The sequence below is a fragment of the Mustelus asterias genome, chromosome 9 (assembly GCF_964213995.1).
Source record: "Mustelus asterias chromosome 9, sMusAst1.hap1.1, whole genome shotgun sequence".
In the NCBI taxonomy this organism is placed as follows: domain Eukaryota; kingdom Metazoa; phylum Chordata; class Chondrichthyes; order Carcharhiniformes; family Triakidae; genus Mustelus; species Mustelus asterias.
In genome coordinates, this window is record NC_135809.1 from 100,593,387 (window position 1) to 100,612,901 (window position 19,515).

Sequence of the window (19,515 nt, forward strand, 5' to 3'; positions counted from 1 at the left end):
CACAGTTCATTATGAAAAGAAAACATTGCAAAAATATTTTTTTTGATTGTTGCTTTTTCTAGTCCTTGCCTTTTTTTATTGTGTGAAGAGAAGTCCAAGAGTCAGGTGATTTAAGTAATTGATAATAATGGGATCCTTACTAAAGGGAAGAATAAAAGAACATTATAGGAACCAAAACATTCGTAATGACTAGTCAGCATATATTTCAAAAGGGAAAATCTTGCTCAATCAACCTTATTAATTTTATTTGCAGAGGCAATGGAGTGAGTGGAAAGTGGTAATACAGTAGATGTAATTTATCAGGACTTTCAGAAGGGCTTCAATAAGGTCCCCCATTATAGACTAATGAACAAGATCAGAGAATGAGGAGTCAGAGGACAAGTTGCAGAGTGGATTGCTAACTTGCTTCAAGACAGAAAGCAGAGAGTGGGAGTACAGGGGTAGTTATTCAGAGTGAAGAAAGGTGGGAAGAGGTGTTCCACAAGGATCATAGCTGGGACCGCTACTGTTCACTATTTACATTAACGATTTGAACTTTGAAATCAAAATCATAATTTCTAAATTTGCAGATGACACTAAACTACGGGTAGTGATCAATACCAAGAAAGACTACAACAAATTACAGGAGGGCATTAATAATCTTTCAGAATCAATCAGTAAATGGTAAATGAAGTTCAATGCAATTATGAGGTAGGAAGAATAGGGAGGACATTTATTACTTGTTAGGTACACAAGTCTAGATGGGGTTGAGGAAAAAGGATCATAGAATGGAAATACAGCAATCACTGAAAGTTGTGCCACAGGGCAGCAAGGTTATACAAAAATCAAACCAAGCACTCGGGTTTATTTCTCAAAGGATAAAATTGAAAAGCTAGTAAGTTATGCTAACTTTTTATTAAATCTTGACTCAACCATTGTGCGTTGAATTCTGGTCACCACATTAAAAATAAATATACAGGCACTGGCGAGGATGCAAAGAAGGTTCACAAATGCATGGGTATACATATCAGGCAAGGATGGACAAACTGGGTCTCCTTTTCCCTTAAACAAAAGGCCAAGGGTGGCCTAGTAAACAGTCTTTAAAATTATGAAAGATTTTGATAGACTGGATACACAGAGGATGTTTCTCCTTGAAGGGAAGAGCATAACTAGGGACCATCAATATATGATCATTTTGAAGCCTAATAGGAAATTCAGAAGAAATTGCTTTATTCAAAGAGTTGTGGGGATGTGGAATTCACCACCACAGGAGCACTTGAAGCAAATAGTATGGATGGATTTTAGAGAAGCATGAGGGGGAAGGGGATAAAGGGTTTTTTTTTTCATTAATGGGGTAGCTCGCTAAATCTGCATTGGTTTCCCCATTTTTAGCTTCCCTTATGAAGGTAGTGGTGAGCCACCTTCTTGAGCCACAGCAGACCATGTTGTGTTGGATACATCCTCAGTGCTCTTAGGAAGGGGGGTTCCAGATTTAAAACCCAGTGACCATAAAGGAACAGTGATATGGTTCCGATTAAGACAGTGTGTGGTTGGAACTTGCACCTGCTGCTCTTCTTCTAAGTGGTAGAAATTGCGGGTTGAAGGAGGCTTGATGCACTGCTGCAGTACATCTTGTTACTCTGATAAATTTAGATGAGGAAAGGCAGCAGGCGCACGATTGAAGCTCACATGGGCTGCTTGAGCTTAAAGTCTGTTTCTGTGCTATATCTTCCTTGCTTTATCCAATGTATATAACCCTATGTTTAGAATGGCTGCAGTAGTGATGCAGTTAAAGAATTCCATTTAAAAAGGAATGGGTAATCTGACAAAGTACTGGATTTTCCAGTACTAGTACCACAATGAAGCAAACATAGAAAAATTACAGCACAAAACAGGCCCTTCGGCCCCACAAGTTGTGCCGAACATATCCCTACCTTTTAGGCCTACCTATAACCCTCCATCCTATTAAGTCCCATGTACTCATCCAGGAGTCTCTTAAAAGGCCCTATTGAGTTTGCCTCCAGCACCACTGACGGCAGCCGATTCCACTCGCCCACCACCCTCTGTGTGAAAAACTTCTCCCTAACGTTTCCCTTGTACCTACCCCCCAGCACCTTAAACCTGTGTCCTCTCGTAGCAGCCATTTCCACCCTGGGAAAAAGCCTCTGAGAGTCCACCCGATCTATGCCTCTCAACATCTTATATACCTCTATTAGGTCTCCTCTCATCCTACGTCTCTCCAAGGAGAAAAGACCGAGCTCTCTCAGCCTATCCTCATAAAGCATGCCAATCAATCCAGGCAACATCCTTGTAAATCGCCTCTGCACCCTTTCAATCTTTTCCACATGCTTCCTGTAATGAGGCGACCAGAACTGAGCACAGTATTCCAAGTGGGGTCTGACGAGGGTCTTGTATAGCTGCATCATTATCCCCGGACTCCTAAACTCAATCCCTCGATTGATAAAGGCCAGCACATCATATGCCTTCTTAACCACCTCCTCCACCTGCGGGGCCGATTTTAGAGTCCTATGACCCGGGCCCCAAGGCCCTTCTGATCCTCTACAGTACTAAGAGTCTTTCCCTTTATATTGTACTCCTTCATCCCATTTGACCTGCCAAAATGGACCACTACGCATTTATCTGGGTTGAAGTCCATCTGCCACTTCTCCGCCCAGTCTTGCATCCTATCTATGTCCCTCTAACTTCTGACATCCCTCCAGACTATCCACAACCCCACCAACCTTCGTGTCGTCGGCAAACTTATCAACCCATCCCTCCTCTTCCTCATCCAGGTCATTTATGAAAATGACAAACAGCAAGGGTCTCAGAACAGATCCCTGGGGCACACCACTGGTGACCGACCTCCATTTAGAAAAAGACCCATCTATACCCACTCTCTGCCTCCTTTGGGCAAGCCAGTTCTGGATCCATGGGACAGCAGCCCCTTGGATCCCATGCCCTCTCACTTTTTCCAGAAGCCTTGCATGGGGGACCTTATCGAACGCCTTGCTAAAATCCATATAAACCACATCTACCGCTTTCCCTTCGTCAATGTGTTCAGTCACATTTTCGAAGAACTCCACCAGGCTCGTAAGGCACGATCTGCCTTTGACAAAGCCATGCTGAGTATTCTTGAGCATACTAAACCTCTCTAAATGCTCATAAATCTTGTCCCTCAGGATCATCTCCATCAGCTTACCAACCACTGAGGTTAGACTCACCGGTCGGTCATTTCCTGGGCTATCCCTATTCCCCTTCTTGAAAATAGGAACCACATCCGCAATCCTCCGGCACCCCTCCCGTCTCCATCGATGATGCAAAGATCGTCGCCAGAGGCTCTGCAATCTCTTCCCTCGCCTCCCACAGTAACCTGGGGTACATCCCATCCGGACCCGGCGACTTATCTATCTTGATGCCATTCAAAGATTCCAGCACAACCTCTTTGTTAAAGTCCACATACTCAATCTTTTCAGTCCACCGCAAGCCCGCAGTACATCCACCCAGGTCCTTCTCCTCTGTGAAAACCGAGGCAAAATGCTCATTAAGCACCTCTGCCATTTCTACTGGTTCCGTACAGATTTTCCCGCCTTCACCTTTTTTAGGCCCTATTCCTTCACGTCTCATCCTTTTACTCTTCACATATTTATAGAATGCCTTAGGGTTTTCCTTAATCCTAACTGCCAAGGCCTTCTCGTGACCCCTTCTGGCTCTCCTAATTTCCTTCTTTAGTCCCTTCCTACAAGCCGTATACTCATCTAGATCCCTATCTTCGCCAAGCTCTCTGAACCTTTTGTATGCTTTCCTTTTCTTCTCGACTAGATCCCGCACAGCTTTCGTGCACCATGGTTCCTTTAACCTACCAACTCCTCCCTGTCTGCTCGGAACGTTGTCCTGTAGAACTCTAGACAGACATTCCTTGAAAAACTGCCACCTCTCTTCAGTACATTTCCCCGAGAATACCTCCTTCTAATTTACTCCTCTAATTTGCTGCCTTATGTCTTCATATTTCCCCTTACTCCATATAAATGCTTTTCTAGCTTGCCTGATCCTCTCTTTTTCCAATGCAAGCATAAAGGAGATAGAGTTATGATCGCTATCCCCAAGATGCTCTCCCACTGAGATCTGACAGCTGTCCAGGTTCATTGGTCAGTATCAGATCAAGTATAGCCACTCCTCTTGTAGGCTTGTCCTCAGGCTGTGTCAGGAAACCCTCCGGGACACACCTAACGAACTCTTCCCCATCCAATCCACTTACCCTAGGGATATTCCAATCTGTTTGGGAAATTGAAGTCTCCCATCACAACAACTCTGCTATTATTGCAACTCTCCAGGATCTGTTTCCCTATCTGCTCCTCCACCTCCCTGTTACTATTGGGCGGCCTATAGAAAACTCCCAGCAAAGTGATCGACCCCTTCCCACTCCGAACTTCCACCCACAGAGACTCTGTAGACAATCCACAGCATCCACCTTCTCTACAGCTGTGACACTATCCCTGATCAGCAGTGCCACTCCACCCCCTCTCTTGCCTCCCTCCCTGTCCTTCCTGAAATATCTGAATCCCGGCACCTGGAGTATCCAGTCCTGTCCCTGAGACATCCAAGTCTCTGTAATGGCCACCACATCACACTTCCAGGCATCTTAACTTAAGGAAAGGTTTGATGCTAGGCCTAGGAAGTCCAGGATATTGGGCTGAACTGTAGCTTAAAAAACAGGCTGATTTGGGTCATGTGAGGAAGCTAAAGTCTGATTGATCTATTTCCCAATGCAAACCCCACTCCAACCCACCCTTTTCCAACTTTAATTGAGGCCAGAGGCAGTTTGGAACTTTAACAATGATGATGGGTCTTCTAGTCTCATTGCCATTCAGGATTTTCCACATGAACTCTGGTCGACCTAGTTTCCAGAGTATTGAAAAGTCTATTTGATCTTGAGGATTGGAAGGGACATCACAGCTGAACCTGATTAACTATATCCGATGTAAGTGTCAATGCGTGTGCCAGACCTTCCATTTTGGATTTGGACCTTCTTCATTGTCTCATCTGGCATTTGTTACAAGAACCACAATGATTTCCAATTTTTAAAACTGGAATAACCATACATTAAGAAAACTAATTCTGCCATTGTAGGTCAAGGATTTTAGCAATCTCTGCAGTTTGTGCTATGGGCTGCATTTGATGAATTAAAGTTCAAGAGATGGTTAGTGCACAAACTCGTTGCTTTGTATGAAAAGCAGAATCATTTAAAATATTTTAAGTGGGGGAAGTAGGGGAGCAAATTTAATCTGACTTAACCTTCATGAAGATCTATTTAAATCCAAGATGTAACCTTGGCATTCGGAACTAGGAGGTACTTTAACCCTGTCAATCTCTTCAACATTCTGCAAAATATTTTGGAAGAATTGCATGACATAATGCAATGATAATGTAGAAAAACATGATAGATAATATTGAATGTTAATTATCATACCAATAGCCTTACCCTTGTGTTATCATAACATAAGAACATAAGAAAATAAGAAATAGGAGCAGGAGTAGGCCATCTAGCCCCTCGAGCCTGCCCCGCCATTCAATAAGATCATGGCTGATCTGAAGTGGATCAGTTCCACTTACCCGCCTGATCCCTATAACCCTAATTCCCTTACCGATCAGGAATCCATCTATCCGTGATTTAAACATATTCAACGAGGTAGCCTCCACCACTTCAGTGGGCAGAGAATTCCAGAGATTCACCACCCTCTGAGAGAAGAAGTTCCTCCTCAACTCTGTCCTAAACTGACCCCCCTTTATTTTGAGGCTGTGCCCTCTCGTTCTAGTATCCTTTCTAAGTGGAAAGAATCTCTCCACCTCTACCCTATCCAGCCCCTTCATTATCTTATAGGTCTCTATAAGATCCCCCCTCAGCCTTCCTAAAAGGCTAAAAGTTATCCTAACTTTTGGAATTCTGAAGGGAAACTGTCAGGGAAATTAAGGAAAATTGTCATATTTTTAACAATTACTTTACAGAATGGACTACATAAGGCAGTAAATATCGGCTCAACTGAAGCATTAATGTTTTTACTTTCTTTTGATTGCTTTGAACAAGTCTGTCCAGAGGTTCAAGGAACTGTAGAGGAGTTAACCAGGTTCAAGAGAGCTCGGTTTGAGGTGGCGATTTGACAGGACATGTCACATTCTTGTAATATAACCAGATATCTAAAGGTCAAATTTCACTCAGTTGGACACTAGACATGGAAAGAAAATTGTCATTGCTCAAGGAAAAAGACATGGGAATATGTACTGTATTAGAATGGTAATATATTAGCCTCGGCTTTGCATGAGGATTAACAGTGCTGGCTGTTACTATGCAGTAAATGGCTCAGCAACTTCGAGATTATGGACATATGTAAAACCGTGAAGATGTGGTATTTGCTCACTAATGTACTAAACATGGAAGGCTAGTGCCTTCATGTATAAGGGGATATTTATTGGCACGATCGGTCACAATTAATTCACTGTCGCTGAGTCAAAATCCTGGAACTCCCTCCCTAACAGCACCAGTGGTGTGCCTACACCACATGGACTGCAGCGGTTCAAGAACGCAGCTCACCACCACCTTCTCAAGGGCATTTAGAGATGAACAATGAATGCTGGCCTAGCCAGCGATGCCCATATCCCATGAAAGAATTTAAAAATCTCCCTGCTCCTCGTTTCTATGTTCATCTTTTCAAAGGATAGTCCTTTTTCCCTAAAGTCCATCCACAAAGTTTGGGAGGGGAAACAAAAAGCTCTGAAATTCTGGACTGCTGGAGGATGAAGCAGTCATGGCAGTTGCCAGGAAAGCAACATGCAGGAACCTCTTGTGCTCACCGATCAGCTGAACCTTTGAAGGGGTAGAAGCCCTTCCTATTCACGAATTTGACTGGCTGGTGGCTCAGTGCCTTGAAGGCTACTGTGTGCAATCAATGACGCCCTTCATCTGCAGGAATCCAGTGATGGAGGTAAATCCCACTGCCTTTTGTACCTGTGAGGCCCTATCTCTGAAATAGGATGTACTGCCATTTGCAAGACACCGCCAAGGTCACCTGCTGGTCCTTGAAGAGGCCAGGGAAGATGTTAAAGGCTAAGTGGCATTGATGGCTTCTGGCAGGGATTGCCAAGCAGCGGTGCGAAGTGTGAGATCTCCCAAAACAAGGGCAAAAATCTCTAATCCTCTGCCTGTCGAGGTGTGGTCTCTTGCAGTATTTGTTCTCCAACATGTCCAAGACGTTCCTGTACTTTTAGTGGTAGATACTATGCTGAGGACAGGGCCTCAATTCCCTTACTGCCCTTGTCCTTCTCCTCTGCTATCCTTATCACCATTGGACCCAATATCTGAGAATTGTGCTCCCATTTAAAAAAATTCTTTCATGCGATATAGGTGTTGCTTGCTCGACCAGCATTTATTGTCCATCCATAATTGCTGCAATATCTTCAATTCTGAGATAAAGTTCCATTGCTGACTATCAATTGTTATGTTATAGTTTTCTTATTGCGCTACAAGTGATCTTGAAATATTTACATTGCCTAACATTTTTCGTCTGACATTTGAATGGTTTCCAGTTAGATGTTTTTTGGATCTACCACAGATTACAAGTGTTGCCTATGATGCACAAATTATATTAATATTTCTAAGGTGTCAGCCTTCAGTGTATCCATTGGTACACCATGAGCAATGCTACGAGATGATTTTTAACATATATGAATAAAAGTTGTTCCCAGCCCATCCATTACAACTTGGTATATTGCTTGAATGCATGTTGCATTGATTTCTGATGGCTTGTATTCATAAAACTGTAATGGAACATTGGTAGGAAATTCATAACATTGTAGTTGAACATGGATAAGACATTCATAACACTAATTGAACATGGATAGAAAATTCATAAACTTGTAATGGAACATGGGTAGGAAATTCATGAAACTAATGGAACATGGTAGGAAATTTATAAAGCTGTAATGGAACATGGGTAGGAATTTCAAGAAAATGTACTGGAACACGAGTAGGAAATTCATAAAATGAAAACTGACAGTTATGAAGTCCAAAAAAACTATAAATGAAAAGGGGGCAATTAGCAACAACCACCATTCAAATTGACAAATGTTGTTTGGAAAATCTTTTCAACTGCTCTTTTGCATTCCCTGTTAAGCTGATGATTTACTGCAGGAACTAAGTTTTATTTGTGACAAAACAGATGTAAAAGAAAGAACTTGAATTTACAAGTTCACGACCTCTGAATGTGCCCATGTGCTTTACACAGCCAAATAAGTACTTTTGAAGTATCGTCACGACTATAATGTAGAGATTTAATTGCACAATAGCATTCAGTATGTTCTGAAAACCCATAACATCTTTTCTGTCAAGAGTTTTGTCCCTATTTGAGTATCCTCAGGCTGAAGTTCCTGGGGATTACTGAGCCAACAATCTCGCCTAAGGAGATTCACCAATTTGGAGGCTACAGTTACTTGCAGAATTTGGCTTTACTAATAGGCAGCAAGACTGACCTTTCGCAGGCCACGTTAGCACTCCTGTGTAAAGCTGCACCCTGCATTTATGTGCATCAAGTAAAAATTATTAAATATTAAAACACTCGTGCAATCCATTTTTAAAAGCTGTTACGGTAATTTGCTTTTTTGTACATCCAAAAAAAAGTAGAACTTGAACACTTAACCCTTAGCACTGAAATCAAACATTACATACTAGCTTATCTCCTACAACTATAGTTGACAAAGAAGTTGAATACAAACTAAGTTAGCGAGAAAGCAATTTAGAGGGAATGAACTTGAAGGAGTTCTTTCCTTTGAATTCCAAATGTTAACAGCAGTTGCTTTTCTCTGCGACCGGTTCCAATTTCTTAAGCCTTTCAGCTAAGGGCCAGCTGCTGTATTGAACTAAACTGAACAACTTGCTTCATTCTTGTCTGTGTACAATAACATTTCCCCATTTTGTTTCATATTAACACATCAAATATCTGGAACGTGCACTGTTTTCACCAATTTTCAGACATTCTGGCAGTACAACTTGTAAAGTGCACTGCCTGAGAGCATGGCGGAGACTGATTCAACTGTGGTTTTCAACAGGGATTTGGATAAGCACCTGAAAAGAAATACTTAGTTGGACTGCAGGAAAAGGCTGATGGAGTGATGGCTCTTGTAGAGAGCAGCCATGGACTCGGTAGGCTGAATGGCCTTCTCCTGTGCTGTAAGCATTCTATGATTAAAGCTGGAAGGTTTTAGAAAAGGGGTCAAGTTTTTTCATATGACAGTTATAAATGACAAATAAGGTGGGTGATGATGAAAATAGAAAAGAGAACGTAAAGGAGCCTTGATGAGACATGTAAAATTATGAAGGGTTTTGATAGGTAAACGTGCAGAAGCTGTTTTCAATTATTCGCGAGTCCAGAAAAACAGAGAATGTAAGCATTATCACAGGATGATCTCAAACTTTCAGAGGAATTTATTCATACAGTGGTGCCAGTTTAGAATTTACTGCCATATGGAAGCAGATAGCATTGACACGTTTAATGGGAGACTTGATGCATACTCGAGGGAGATGGAAATAAATGGATGTGGGGGTAGGATGGGGTGAGTGGGAGGAAGCTCATGTGGCAGATGAACATATGTATGGCTTAATATTGGAAAGTCCCTAATGCAAAGCAACAACGTAAATCTAAAGGCTGTCTAACATAGGTGGAGTAGTAGGCTGTCTAACATAGGTGGAGTAGTAAGCCATTCGAAAAGAGTATTTGAGGACCAGGATCTCAAACCCGTGACAATTTACCAGTGATTCCTGTACTCCTCCTATATGCTTCAGAAACTTGGACTGCCTACAACAAGCACCTCAAAGCCCTGGAGAAGTGCCAGCAACAAAGCCTTCGCAAGATATTCCAAATTTAATGGCAAGCAAGGTTGTCCAACAGCAGTGTCTTCTCCCAAACCAACATGCCCAGCATTGAGGTGCGAGTCACGCATAACCAGCTTCAACTTGACCACAATATTCAATCTGTCTCCTCAGAAAAGTAGCAATATTATACTACGCATGGCAAAGATACATAGGTCATTGCTCACTAATACTAGTATTTATCTGGAGAAGGTGGTTCTCTCAGTAGCCTGGCCAATGTTTGTCCCTCAACCCACATCACTAAAGCAAATTATCTGATCATTATCTCATTGCTGTTTAAGGAACCTCGTTGTACGCAAATTGGCAGCTGCATTTTCCTACATTGCAATACTGGCTACACTTCAAAAGTATTTTATTGGCTGTGAAGTGCGTTGGGACTTCTTGCAGTCATGCAAGACGCTATGCAAGTGTCAGTTCTTTTTTTCTCCTTCCTAAAAATTTCTCCAGTGTATTTTTTTTTGTCACGAAGGTTGAAGGATAGTCATAATTATAATTAAGTTGGCTAAGGCACTATAAGTATGGCTTAATATTGGAAAGTCCCTAATGCAAAGCAACAACGTAAATCTAAAGGCTGTCTGCCTTGGAGGCAATACAGGATAGAAATCAGATCTGCTAAAATCACTAAAGTTATGTCATAATCACTGCCTTAGAAAACATTTTAAATGCTCCATTTTTAAACCTTGGTCTTCCTTTTGGAGGCCTCCTGAATAGAACCTGCAAGAGGAAGATTATCGCTATCACATAATCTGCCAATGGATGCAAATTCATTTCTTGTTAATTTTTTGATTTGCCTATTTATAAATTAAAGCTGGAAAATTATTTTTAAAAACTTTTTAAAAATGAGATGTTTCTGGAGTAGCGTTCAGAGGAGTTGTTACAGGTATCCTACTTCAAGCAATTCTGAAAAAGGTTTTTTCATGCAATCATAGACTATTATAGGACATTTGTTCAACTAGTACGCATTAGTGTTTTTCTACAAGTTTGAAGTCATACCTGGTACATAGGAAGATGATTGTGGTTGTGGAGGGTCAGTCATCTCAGCTCCATGACACCTCTGCAGGAGTACCTCAGGAGAGTGTCCTAGGCCCAACAATCTTCAGCTGCTTCATCAATGATCTTCCCTCCATCATAAGGTCCGAAGTGGGGATGTTCACCGATGATTGCACATTTGCAACTCCTCAGATACTGAGGCAGTCCATGTTCAAATACAACAAGATCTGGACAATATCCAGGCTTGGGCTGACAAGTGGCAAATAATATTTGCGCCACACAAATGCCAGGCAATGACCATCACCAATAAGAGACACTCTAACCACCGCCCCTTAACATTCAATGGTGTAATCATCACTGAATCCCCCACTGTCAACACCCTTGGGGTTACCATTGACCAGAAACTCAACTGGACTCACCACATAAACACAGTGGCTACAAGAGCAGGTCAGAAGCTAGCAATACTGCGGCGAATAACTCACCTCCTGACTCCCCAAAGCCTATCCACCATCTACAAAGCACAAGTCAGGAATGTCATGGAATACTCCCCACTTGCCTGGATGGGTGCAGCTCCAACAGCACTCAAGAAGCTTGACCTCATCCAGGATAAAGCAGCCCGCTTGATTAGCACCATATCTACAAACTTCAATCCCTCCACCACCGACGCTCAGTAGCAGCAGTGTGTACTATCTACAAGGTGCACTGCAACAATTCACCAAGATCCTTAGACAGTACCTTCCAAACCCACGACCACTTCCATCTAGAAAAAACAAGGTCAGCAGATAAATGGGAACGCCACCACCTGCAAGTTCCCCTCCAAGCCTCTCACCATCTTGACTTGGAAATATATCGCCATTCCTTCACAGTTGTTGGGTCGAATTCCCTCCCTAACGGCATTGTGGGTCAATCCACAGAACATGGACTGCAGCAATTTCAAGAAGGCGGCTCACCACCACCTTCTCAAGGGCAACTAGGGATAGGTAATAAATGCTGGCCAGCCGGTGATGCCCATGTCCCACAAATTAATTTTTTAAAAAGCTAGAAAGTCTAATCTTCCTTCCATGCTCACTCTCTATACCATTTAACTTTTTTCTCTTGCAATCACTTCTGAATTTTCCTTTAGCAATGTTTTGTGACGGAGAACTCCAAAGTAATTGACATGTGAAAGTGAGGATAGTTTTTTTTTCTAATTGCATGTTTTTATCCACATTCCATGGCCATCTCCATGAAAACCTTTTCTGTAAACCATGATTACAAGTTGGTATTTTAGTTTTGCTGTAAGAGATTTTGACATTATGATAAACCTTAAAGAAAATTGTGAGAAAGTTGTGTGGATCTCTGGAATTATGTTTCAACAAATGACATGTAACTTCCTCATGTTCTTTGTTTTAAAAAGTTTTAAGATAGGAAAGTTATCAAAAGCTTACAGGGCGGCACAGTGGTTAACACTGCTACCTCAGTGCCAGGAACCCGGGTTCGCTTCCAGCCTTGGGTGACTGCCTGCGTGGAGTTTGCATGTTCTCCCCATGTCTGTGTGGGTTTCTTCCGAGTGCTCTGATTTCCTCCCACAGTCCAAAGAAATTCAGGTTGGGTGGATTGGCCATACTAAATTGCCCCTTGATGTCCCAAGCTGCATAGGATAGAGGGATTAGGGGGAAATATGTGGGCGTTACAGGGATAGGGCTGGAGTGGGCCTGGATGGGATGATCTTTTGGAGAGTCAGTGCACACTCAATGGTCCAAGTGGCCTCCTTGGGATTCTATGATATAAAATTTAGATACATATCCAATAATTCATAAGTAGATTCCAGCTGGCTGTGCAATATGATTGCCAAATAGTGTTACAATTAACCAGATGTATTATAAGTAACAAGTCTTAGAAATATCATTTGAATTATTTTCCTGTCTCTTTCCTCCTTTCTCCTCTATGTCCATGTGTGACCCTATGTGGGCCAAAGTAAAGGAATTAATATTGGATCGTTATAGCAATTTATTCTGCAATATGAGCACTTGCGATGGGCAAAATCATTTTACATCCCCCACCAACGTGTTTCACGAGTGTATATAAATGGTGTGCGCATGGCAACTCCCATTTCACTCAGGACTTCGAGGTTAGTTTGCCTACTTTGCTTTGAGCAGCACTTGCTATCATCAGCGGCAGGCTTTGCCAGTAGCACCAGATTGCTTTTAATGGGGTTGGCTCATGGTCAACAATCCACCCACCAGACCAGTGGTACATTGGGGGTGGCTTTTCAGCAGCAGCAGGGCTGTGGCCTGCTTGGGGAAGAGGGAGAAGAGACCTCCGCATGAGAAGAAACTGCAGGGATGAAGGCTGTTATGGGGTCTCCTAGGGTGTCTATGGGAGCTCCAGGTGATCTGTGTAAGTGGTCTCAAGGTGCTGAAGGCAGAGGTGACAGTCTCCAGAAGACGTGACTTGCCCTGGCAGCATGGATGAGATCATTCACCCTCTTTCTGCACCAGACGGTCAGCTTCTTCTGTGCTGCATTGGCACTGATGACGACTTGCCACCAGCTCCCAAGCGGAGTGGTGAGATTGCTGGACCTCCTGTGGCCTCAGTGAGGGTAGAGGACATCATGGTAGAAGACGTTTTGGTGATGGGTAACTGAACTTCTTTTGGCTTTCATGGCCATGTTCTCACCTGGAGCGGTCCTGGGCTGCAAACATTGAACTGTGTGCGCGGCTGCAGTTTAGAAATGGAGCCCAGAGTGAGGGAAAAAATCAGGTAATGAACGGCATGGCAGTGAAATGGCGCCTTTCCTGTGGCAGCGTGATTAATGAGGTGGGTGACAGACATTACGGCACTAAAGCAAGCCATTGCGGCTGGCGGGGAAAACATTTTTTCACGCCTACCACTGCAGTTAGGACAGCTGTGGGATGATTCTGCCCAATAGCTGTGTTCAGCTGAATAGAAACGAGGATATTTTACAATTTTCCCTGAAAGCTGCTGACTTCCAAGTACAGTACAATAAAGAAAACCCTGAAGGATTGCTCTGGACTGTGTTTGGTAGCAGTAGAAGGATTTCGGGCTCTTAGAGGTTCATTAATATAAAGTGGTTTGTTACTTACCCATGCTGCACACATCTGAGATAGAAGCTAATTCATGTTAATATGATAGGAAGGACTGGTTTTAAACTTCAAAATGAAATGCATCCAGTGCGTGTTTGTACAAGAAATCTAGTTCAAAAGGATTCGATGAATAGCTAGCGCTGCTGCATTTGCCTTTGTAGAGAAATTGAATTTGGTTTCAAGCGGAAATTGGTCATTTAAAATCCATCTTGTACTTCTTTTAAAAGAGATTTAAAATGCACCAAATTAAGTTAAATTACAATAGATATGTTATCGTGATCGAAAATAGTGGCAACATCGCTGCATCTTTTGTTTCCCCCATATTAAATTTTCAGTTTAATAATAATTATGGAAGAAAAGATACGAGAGTGGTTCGGAGTAGTTTGGCATCATTGTCAGCATGTTTAGATTTTAGAAAAGATGTGGTAATTTTTATTAACTGTCTGTTTCTCCAACATTTTGATCAGATTTCCTGCATTACATGCAAATGTAAACATAGCAAAGAAAGTTAAACTTGTCTCTGGCATGCCAGCAGGAAAATGGTTTTACTGTAACAGCTATTGTTGGTCCTCGTTTCCATTTAGTTGTCTTCTCAAAGCTTTTGTTTCCACCGTTTACAGCTGCAGTTATTTTCCTTGTTATACACTGCCTTTTTACCCTTTTAAGCTATCTTTGCTATTCTTCACCACTCTTTTTTTTTGAGCTCTTGCTGCCTCATTTTTTTGCCTCTGTCTCTTATTCTCGTCATCTTTCATTCACCGCTCTTGCATTTCCTCCTCTTAGCTTTTTTTTAAATGTTAACTGTTTGCTCTTGTCTAGTCTCCACAGGCCTAACCACAAAATAATCTTTCACAGTTTATACTTCAGAGATGGTGTACAGGCAGTGGGAGCTGGAAATTTACCCTGTGGTATACTAGCATTTGGATGTGTTACCTGTTTAGCACTGATCTATTTATCTAAAATGGGTTAATGTCTCCATTAAAACAGTGAAACATTTTCAATGAATATGTTGGGCAATTTTCAAGTAGTTTCCAATGGCATCATTTCTGAGTCCAGGTTTTGTATCACAAACTCAATAAAAGACTAAATCAATGGCTGAATAATGACTTCCAGGTGTGCTCAGTGATTGAATTTAATTTCAAACACTGAGGAAAAATCATAAGCTATCTCTCTCTCTCTCTTTCTCGGTTTTCTTTTTATGTCTTTAATTCTGTCAATATGATGCAGTACATAAATATTTAAAAGCCAACTATATGCTAGTTATAGTAGAAAATGTGTTGATTAAATTAAAGGAAAGCCATTGGCAGAAATTGTTACCACGCCAGATAAGGGAAAAAGGACTATTTTTAAAAATATATCCTTATCCGTCCACCTTTCTGCTCAAGGTGTTGCAGACTGTAATTTTCCCACAATTCTCCACCTTTTTGTTCATTCTGCTGTCTTATCAGAAAGAGACACGGAACAAAAGTGAGGCCTTTCCTTGGCAAGACAAGAAGAGTTAGAGGCAGAATCGTCTTGCAGCACGTTTGCAGAATTTAGTGTTTTTTAAAAATTTGCTCATGAGATGTGAGTGTGGCTGGAAAGACCATTATTTATGTCCCATCCACAATTGCCCTCGAGAGGGTGATGAGTCACCTCCTTGAAGAGCTGCAGTCCATGCTGTTGGGAAGGGAGCTCCAGGATTTTGATTCCGTGACAGTGAAGGGACAGCGATATGTTTCCAACTTGGGTGGTGTGCAACCTGAAGAGAACTTGCATGTGGTAGCGCTCCCATTAGCCTGCTACCCTTGTTCTTCTGGGAGGTAGATGTCATGGGTTTTGCAAACTGTATCAGTAACCCTTTAGGAACGTGGCCGTTGTTTAAAAATGGAGTGGAAAACAAGTGGTAAAACTGGGGAAATTTTTTTTTTTGGTTGGGATATTTTAAAGATTTTTTACAACATTTTTTAATGACTCCAGTACTTTCCAAACTGTGCCACAGCCAATGAATACTTGTGAAGTAAATTCCCTGTGGTCACATAGGGAAATGTGACAGTCAATTTGTGGGCAGCAAGGTCTCATAAATAGTAATGAGATACAGGGCAGATGGAGGCCATCCGGCCCGTCGAGTCTGTCTTGACTCTCCGAAAGAGTATCCCACCCATACCCTCCCTTCTGACCTCTCCCCGTAACCCCATACATTTACCATGGATAATCCGTGCAGCCCGCACATCTTTGGACTGTGGGAGGCAACCAGAGCACCTGGAGAAAACCCATGTGGACATGAGAAGAATGTGCAAACGCCACACAAGGCTGCAGTAGGACCCAGGTCCCTGGCGCTGTGAAGCTGCAGTGCTAACCACTGCTAAAGTGCCACCCATGATCAGAAAATCTGTTTCAATTATGTTGGTTCTAATTGTGTTGAAGGATAAGCATTCAATAGTGCTATGGGATCTTTTCATCCACTTGAGAGGATAGATTGGACCTCGATTTAACATCTTATCTGAGATAATGTTGCAGTAGTTTTCATAACTAATTCCTTCACCATTCTATGGCCAAGAGCACAGGTTGCAATCTGATTTTGATCTGGCTGTTGAGAGGTGTCCAACAATGGCTGAATATATGTTCACCATTTTTTCTTGTTCTTGGGATGGGAGCTTCCTTGGCTATGGCTTTGCCATCCCTAATTGCCCTTGAGCAGGTAGTGGTTAGCAGCCAGGATGATCATGTTCATTAGATTAGATGTTTTAAATCAATTTAAATTCTCCATGGTGGGATTTGAACTCTGATCTCCTGAGCATTAGTCCAAGCCTCTAGGTTATTAGTCCGCTTTGCTAGCTTGTTTTCATGGGGCTGATAGAGAACTTTGTTTGTAGCCAATGACAGCCATTTGGGACATTCTCATCTACTTTGCAGTTGTTCCCATTTATTTCCAAAAAATGAGCTATGGCCTGGAAATTTTGTGTGTGCGTGCGTGCGTGTAACCATTCCTTTCAGATTTTAATGTACTTCGTTCATCTTATACATTTCCATCCTAATGAATGACAATATATTACCAGGCTGGTTTCATTGCCCCCTTATACAAAGGTCCAGATAGAATTACTTGTTTTTCCATGTGATATGGATTATAAAATAGAGCCTGTAAGCTCAGTTGGCTATCATATCGTTCAGAATAATACCAAATGCATGGGTTTGATTCCTGTGCTGGCTGAGGTGCACTTGGGACCTGCCTCCTCGCCTCGCCGCTGTGAGGAGAAGGCAATGGCAAAACACCACTGACAAAAAGAGTGCCAGGAAAACAGTACAAAGTGAAGCATCAGACCATGAGCTCAGGACTTATCTTCAGGCAGAGCACATATGAATGTATGAATGAATAGGTTAAAAGTACAAAGATGGTCTCATACTTTTGGGGGATTGTCTGTGGCATTATAGTTATGTTGGAAACAGTGTTTTCATTCCCATGTTTACTATTAGTCAATTATAATGTCACTGTGCTGTACTGCTCAATTGTTTGATGGTGACAATGTTTGTTTTTTTTTAACAAAATTGTCTATACAATAAATCAAAAAAAGAAGACAGATTTTCAGCATGCCATGACATGGAGTATTGGAACATGATTTATTGGAAATTTTCCCATAAGCTCTGACCTTGGGCAAGCTACATCTGAGCAGGCGGGTGTGGAGACACCGATTTGAAGAAAGGTGTTTTCCCAGTGGGAGAGGCAGAAAGTTAGAAAACAAGTAACCCAAACATGCAGGCCCAATTCCTTGGCCATTATGTAAAAAAATATGTAAGCGTGGCTTGCGAAACTTCTGCCTGCTCATCCAAATCAGCCAGTGACTGTTTATAAAGTATGGCAACAGGAATAACCGACAAAACTTGTATTTATTTTGATTTACTTTCAATTTTTGTGCCTAATGTCATGAAAATAGCTCTGTTTAATTCCACAAGCACTGGCAGTTCTCTGCAACCTTGACTAACGTAAGCAGTATCATCAATAAGCAATTCAGCCAGGCAGACATCAAAGTCAAAAGTGTTACACATTCACTGTTTTGTGTATGTGTGCCAGTCTGTCTCCATCTCTCTTCATTTGTATGTGTCTCTCACTCTTCCTTTATGAGTTTGATTTTTCGTCTCTCACTGGGACTGGGATCAGAGGCAGATGGAACATAAATATAGCCTGATCAGCTGCCATGCTGGTCCCCTGGTTATCTCTCTCTCTTTTCTAACAAGATTCATTGGATGACAATTAAGATTGGTTGTTATTTCCTGTTTTCTTATTTCACTGAACCCTGTGTGTTTAATGCTTTCATGCTCTCCTCAGCTCGGAATATTATGTCATTTTCTACTTTCTTGTCAGTGTGGCATCAGCCTTACTTGTACCATCTCCTCAAAGTCATCTCCAGAGTACTAAAAAGTATGATTCCTTAACTTCTCACCATTCCTTCACTTCTCTCTTCCTCATCTACATATTCCCTCTGAGAGAAAAAATTATCATCCTCATCATCTTGAATGAGTGATCCCTTAGTTCTAGATTCTCTGACGAGCGAAAACTTTCTCTCCATATTCAGCCTGTTAATACTCCTCAGGATCTCAAAGGTTTTGATCAAGTTACCTTTTACTCTTCTAAACTCTAATGGATACAAATCTAACCTCTGCAACCTTTTCTCCAAAGACAACTGGCCAATTCATGGTATTAGTCGAGTAAACCTTTTCTGAACTGCTTCTAATGCATTTGGATCTTACCTTAAATATAGAGACTAGTACTGTACACAACATTCCAGAAGTTGTCTTGCCAATTTTCCTGTGCAACTGAAGCATAACCCCTCTACTTTTGTATTCAATTCCCCTTGCAATAAATTATAACATTTTATTAGCTTTCCTAATTACTTGCTTTACCTGTGTACTAACCTTTTGTGATTCGTGCATTTGGGCACTCGGATCCTCAGCCCCCCTGCAGAATGTCACTGGGCTGCAGGAATAAATGACCTAGTTTACTGTTGCGATTATGGAATTTGAAGTCAGCTCAAGGCCAAAATGCACAGAGGGGTTGCACACAGTGCTGTGACTGTTCATGTGCTTGGCATCTATTTCTCGTGAATCACCTTGGAATGTTTATAATGTTAAACTCATTCTATAATTGTAAATTGCTTGAGAGTTGCCCCAGCTGATACAACATAGTGCAGTGACCAATCTTAGTACCACACCATACTGTCCATTGAGGAAGCCCAAAGGTATGAAGAAACTGACTGCAGTTTTGTTTCTGAAAAGACTGAGGCCACTTATGACACTTCCAAATGTGAAAGACTTCTCACATCCCCAGCTGGCGATCTCCTTTTTTTCTGGAAAAGAAACATTTGGTTGCTCTATTGTAAATTTCATTCCAAACCCATTATTGTTTTGACAGTAAAGTTTAGACACTTGTCTGCGTTCACAGGACTAAACGCAGCTGTTTAGAAAAGCTAACCATGCAGATGGTGGAACATGTATTACTTTGTCTTCTATGTAAGCAGGATCGTCTTTTGACTTTTTTGAGAGATATCTTGTTAATTTAAGCATGGATAA

General features: G+C 41.8%; 1 protein-coding gene across 2 annotated transcripts in view; it reads left to right on the top strand.

The window, feature by feature from the left end:
- Positions 1 to 19,515, top strand: part of LOC144498874 (low-density lipoprotein receptor-related protein 5-like) — a 172,970-nt gene that overhangs the window by 35,718 nt on the left and 117,737 nt on the right. The gene's annotated exons all lie outside the window — the stretch shown is intronic.